Below are 5933 nucleotides of genomic sequence, written 5' to 3'. Positions count from 1 at the left end.
TCCCGTGTCATATGCAAAAGAATGCCTAGCAGGCTCCATGAAACTAGAAGGCTGCGTGTGTCCAGATGATGAGGGCTCATGATGTGGCTCAGTGTCTCCAGGTATAGAAGGGTTATCCTCAAAATCTAACTCAGAAATTACCCAATTAGCCGGGTTACGAATAGTAGTTCATTCAGGAAAAGGAAGGGGTAAAGGAGAACCACTCCTCCTAGGAAACGCGAAACCATTCCCATCCCGAACGATCATTTTCATAGCAAGACATGTATCAATGTCAATCATGTCATTACCATGAATTATTTCCAACCCATCAACATCAAGATTTAAATTATAAGCTATTCGGGTAATCAAACCACCAAAAACAATCGATCCCGATGATGCCCTAGCCGATCTCAATAAGGTTTGAACAAAATGAAAACCAGAGTCAAATTCAACCTTATAAAGCATAGCCCATAAAGCATAAAGCTCTATTTTTTTAACCACCCCATCACTCTCTCCCCTACCAAAAATAGTTTTACTCATGACTCTATGTAGATACCTAAAGATGGGGTTTTGCATATGGGAGGCCTTAGCTCTTGAAGGCTCATAAGGTTGATCTAACCCAGTTATTGCATTCCAAAAATGATTCCAATTAAACCTTGGATCAAACCTACGAGGGCTACCGGTGGTTATTCCTAAACAAGAATTAAAGTCACTAAATGCCTATAGAAATTCTTGATTCATTAATCTAAAAGAGATTTTTCCAGAATAATCATCTTCATTAGTAAAATGAACATCCAATGAACTTAAAAATTCCAAAACAAGACGAGGATATGTAGGAAAATGTGTGTACATAATATCACTCCAATCCAAAAATCCAATCATCAAATCTACATCTTCCCTAATTCCAAGCATATCAAGAACAGTTGGGTCCATATATCTAGTACACACTATCTTTCTATTGACAAGAATTGCAAATCTAGTTACTTGATCATCATTTCTAAACACAATATTGAATTCATTGTCATTACCTTCGTTGCGTGAAGTCCTTTTGTCTTTGCCCTTCACTGGTTGTTTTCCTTTGTCCCTTGATGGCTCCTTCTCTTTGTCTCCACTAGGTCCACCACCTCCTTTGCGAAGTCTCTTCAAAATATTGGGCATCTTGATGAGTTTAGATAGGGGAAGAATTATCTAGAGCTGTGGAACTCAAGGAACAAAACTTCAAAGAACAAAAGATCTTAGGTTAAGAGAACAAAAAGTCCAAGTCTTAGAGAGGAGGAGAATCGGATCTAAGAGATCTTGAGAGATTAGAGAGGAGTTTTTAAGAAATTGGGAGAGAAAGATATGTTTTGGAGAGTTGGGGGTGTGCGGAACACGGCCAAGATCTGGCCGTGTGAGGTAGGAAGAAGACTTTAATAGCTCTCCTACACGGGCCGTGTAGATCTACACGGCCTCCCCATCTTTCCTCTCGGGATTCCTTACACGGGCCGTGTAGATCCACACGGCCTCCCCCTCTTCCTTCTCTGGATTCCTCGCACGGCCGTGTCTGGGACACGGCCTCTCCATCCTTCCTCTCGGGGTTCTTTACACGGCCGTGTTTGAGACACGGCCTAGATCCTTTTCTCCTCAGAAGATGCTACACGGCCGTGTCTGGATGACACGGCCTAAGCACTTCCCTTCTCTGCAACTTTTGCCTGGCCGTGTATAGCACACGGCCGAGCTCCGTTTTGCACCTAACCTGAAAACAAAATCAAAAGAATGCATCAAGCTAAAAGAAATTTAGATGCGGATCAAAACTAACTAAAAGAACCCTTGGGTTGCCTCCCAAGAAGCGCTTGTTTAAGGTCTTTAGCTCGACCAAACTTTATCATTCGCTTCTTTTCCTCGCCCTTGGAGGACAGATATACTTTTCATTTTTGTTGGGAGATCTTCTCCCAACATCTTCCACCACATTGTCTCCTTCATTTGGTGGCCTTCCATGAGGATGGAAATTCCATTCCTCAAGTTTATAAATGCTTGTCCTGCAACAAGCATTTAAAAGAGACGAGACATGGTTAGAGATATTAGATAAATCATATTCCAACTTTTCCTTACCAATTACCAAAGAAAGCTTATGATTTTTGACATCAATTACAGCTCCAGCTGTAGCAAGGAAAGGTCTTCCTAATATGATAGGAATCCTAGGGTCCTCTTCCATGTCCAACACGACAAAATCTGTGGGAATAACATTCTCATCCACCTCTACTGGCACATCTTCTATAATACCCAAAGGGTACCTGCAGGAATGATCGGCAAGTTGAAGTGCCATAGTAGTAAGTTTAATGTTTTTGAGACCTAATTTATTACAAATTGAATAAGGAATGAGGCTAACACTCGCCCCCAAATCACAGAAAGCTTTTTCAAAAAATTCTTTTCCTATGTTGCAAGGGATATAAAAGCTCCCTGGGTCCTTCAGTTTTGGAGAAGTGTTCTTCTCAAAAATAGCACTACATTCCTCACTAAGCGCAATGGTCTCAACCTCTCCTCTTCTTCTCTTGTTTGACATGAGTTCCTTCAGGAATTTGGCAAATCTAGGCATTTGTAGAATAGCATCGATAAGAGGTACCTCTACACAAATTTCCTTAACTTTTTCTAGAAACTTGCCAAATTCTTCATCTTTCTTGAGCATTGTAAGTCTTTGAGGAAAAGGGACAGCTTTGCTCTGATGGTTCAGTGGAAGAGTTTCTTCAACCTCAATGGTACTCTCCTCATTAGCTTGAATCTGATTTGGTATAGGAGGAGAGATCTAGGTCGTGTCTCAAACATGACCATGTAGAGAATCCCAAGAGGAAGGATTGAAATGCCGTGTCCATAGGATTCACATCAGGTTTTCCTGGAAGTTGTCCCACTCTGGATGAAGAGGAAGCTAGTTGGGCAATTTGACTATCCTCGATCTTTTGATGCTTTTCAGAATTATCCATCCTCTGAATGAGCTTTGCTAAATCTTGTTTCATTTCATTCTGACTTGAGATAATTTCTTCAAGCATCTTTTCAACATTTGACTTTGGTAAGCCTTGAGAAGATAGATGTTGAAAATTTTGTTGCCCAGCTTGGAAATTTGGTCTTGCCCCCATAGATGGTCCTTGATCTTGATTATTTCTGTAGGAAAAATTTGGATGACTCTTCCATCCAGGGTTATAAGTATTTGAGTATGGGTTGTTCTGCCTTTGATTGTAACTCATGATTGCATCGCATTGTTCAAGTTGATTGATTTGTGCAGTGATAGCTCCCAATGGACATGAGTCATTTGAATGCTCTGAACTCCCACATACTTCACAAGATGTACTAATAGCATTGACCATATTAGCACTAGCCCCCATATTCTCAAATTTATTTGTAAGAGCGTCCAATTTTGCAGATAAAAGAGTGACTGCATCTACATCAAACTTCCCTGATGCTTTAATTGTTGGGTTTACAGAAGAATAGCCACCACTTCTTTCATTTGCCCATTGATGATGATTTTGTGCTACACTTTCAATGATTTCTTCGGCTTCATCTAAGCTTTTGTTCATAAGTGCCCCTCCAGCAGCTGAATCAAGGGACACTTTGGTGTGATAATTGATACCATTATAAAAAGTATGCAACACTAACCATCTTTCCAACCCATGATGTGGGCATTGTCTGAGCATACTATTATATCTATCCCATGCTTCAAAAAGAGATTCTGAGTCAGTTTGCTTGAAGCTTGCAATTAAATTCCTCATATGAGCTGTTTTGCTTGGCGGATAGAACTTATCAAGAAACTGTTGCTCACACTGCTCCCAAGTGGTGATGCTATTAGGGGCCAAAGAATTCAGCCATTGCTTTGCCCTATCTCTTAGAGAAAACCCAAATAACAATAATCTAACTGCATATGAAGGAACTCCATTCATTTTCATGGTACCACATATTTCATAAAAGACCTCTAAGTGTTGATTAGGGTCTTCATGAGGTCCTCCACCAAATTGGTTCTGCTGCACCATAGATATGATTGCGGGTTTGATCTCAAAGTTATTAGCTTCCACTGAAGGTCTTGAAATACTAGATCGAAAACCTCTTGCATAGGGTGCTGCATAATCCTTAAGTGGTCTATTTGCCATGTTCAAATGTTCCTGTTATTCAATTTGCCTTTGCAGAATTCTTCTTTTATGGAAAATCCTATCAATCTCAGGATCAAAAGGAAAGAATTCCCCTGCAAAGTTAGATCTTCGCATACACAAGAACAAGATAGCCGATAGCAATTCGACAGAAAAAGAAAAATAGAAGAATCAAAAATGCAGAATTGAATTTGTACAAAAAGAATTAACAAGAAGTGAAAGTTATACAAGAAAGTAAAAACAGAAATCTAATGATTAGTTACAACTATGCAATATGAAAGGAAAACAAATGTTATGTTTAGTCTAACTCAATTGATAATTCCTAATGTTATAGCGCAGTCCCCGACAACGGCGCCAAAAACTTGTTCGCTCTCCGCAAGTGTACGGAAATGTCGCAAGTAATATAAAAGATTATCGTATCCACAGGGACTGGAATAAGCACTAGAAATGTCTCAATGCGAATTAGCTAAACAACTATCCAATCGTTTCAAAAGCAAAGTAAAGGTAAACAAATCTAATCTTAAAGATCAACAAACAAGAATTTAGTGTTTTGGGTTATGATAAAGGAAGATTCTAGGAGTTTTGGTTTCTTTGTAAGATTTCTCGAATGTAAATGGTTCACCAATTCTTATCCCTCAATTGCCAAACATGTAGAAAGTTGCCGGTTTTCTCTTGCAATAGACAACCGGCTAAGGACTGAGAAATGTATCTAAATAGGATTAATTAGACATGAACCTATGTTGTCCTTACACAGAAGTGCACCTATTACTATGCCTTCCTCGGATATCAACGTAGAAGCCCACGACTTATTAATCTATCAAGATACAAGAAACTAATCACAAAATCCATCCTACTCTCTTGAATATTCCTATTTCCTCTTCAAGATTATCTCTCAAACGTCCTTACACGGGCTTGCACCTGTCACGTGGATCCCTCGGATGATCAAGTGAGAGTTTATCTTTACAAAGTCCATAAGAAATCCAAACAATTAATCAAGAATGAGAATTAAGTACGAATCACCATTAATCATTCAAGATCTAATCGATACAAGCAAGATAATGTCATTGAAACAAGAAAATGGCAAATCCATAAGAGATTACATCAATCCATCATACAAATACTCCCTTCATCCTAGAATACAAGATCTACTCCATGAATCGAGGAAGAAAACCCGAAGAAATAGAGAATACAAGCATTTCTTAAATCCCCAATCCAAGAAACCAAGAAAAGGGGGAAAGAGAAAACTTATCTACGAAGAAGCTTCGTCTTCGGATCCAATCCTCGCTCCGGAGCCGGAATCGTCAAGAACTCCCCTTGAATCGCCCAGAAATCCTCCCAAGAATGGGAGGAAACCACCAAATCTTGCCTTCTCCCAAAGGGGAGAGATCCCTTCAATTCATGAAGGAGGGCTTAAATAGAGGAGGGAATCGCGCCACACGGCCCGTGACACGACGTGTGAGATTCACACGGCCATGTCCAGCCTTCTCCGCCAAAGCTACTGTGTGACTCCACACCAAAACCCTTCGCCACTAGAAATACTACTGCAGTGGTGCACACCACACCGCTTGGTCTCTGGAAACCTCACACTGTAGATCCACACGCCATGTAAGGCTTCCGCTGTTGGCTTCAACTTGACTCCTACTGCGAGGTTCGCCATGTCATCTTCCTCTTGGTGCCAAACTCCACATGGCCCGAGCTCCATACCAGTGCAGGGACGTCATGCTTTCTCCCTTCGTTTCCTCCAAGGCTTGCCCAAAGATGTAGATTCTTCACCAAATCGACTCCTGTGTACAGAAAATGCACAAAAAGCAGATCTCCGAACCAAAAGAGTAAATATGCTAA

General features: G+C 40.4%; 1 non-coding gene across 1 annotated transcript; it reads left to right on the top strand.

Moving 5' to 3' along the window:
• Positions 1 to 3615: 3615 nt before the first annotated feature.
• LOC121968889 lies at positions 3616 to 3721 on the top strand. Its single transcript, XR_006108407.1, has one exon. It is a non-coding gene; the product is annotated as a small nucleolar RNA R71 (small nucleolar RNA).
• Positions 3722 to 5933: the final 2212 nt, after the last annotated feature.

The sequence above is a fragment of the Zingiber officinale genome, chromosome 3B, assembly GCF_018446385.1.
Source record: "Zingiber officinale cultivar Zhangliang chromosome 3B, Zo_v1.1, whole genome shotgun sequence".
Lineage (NCBI taxonomy): Eukaryota > Viridiplantae > Streptophyta > Magnoliopsida > Zingiberales > Zingiberaceae > Zingiber > Zingiber officinale.
This window is presented reverse-complemented; position numbering and strand designations above follow the sequence as displayed.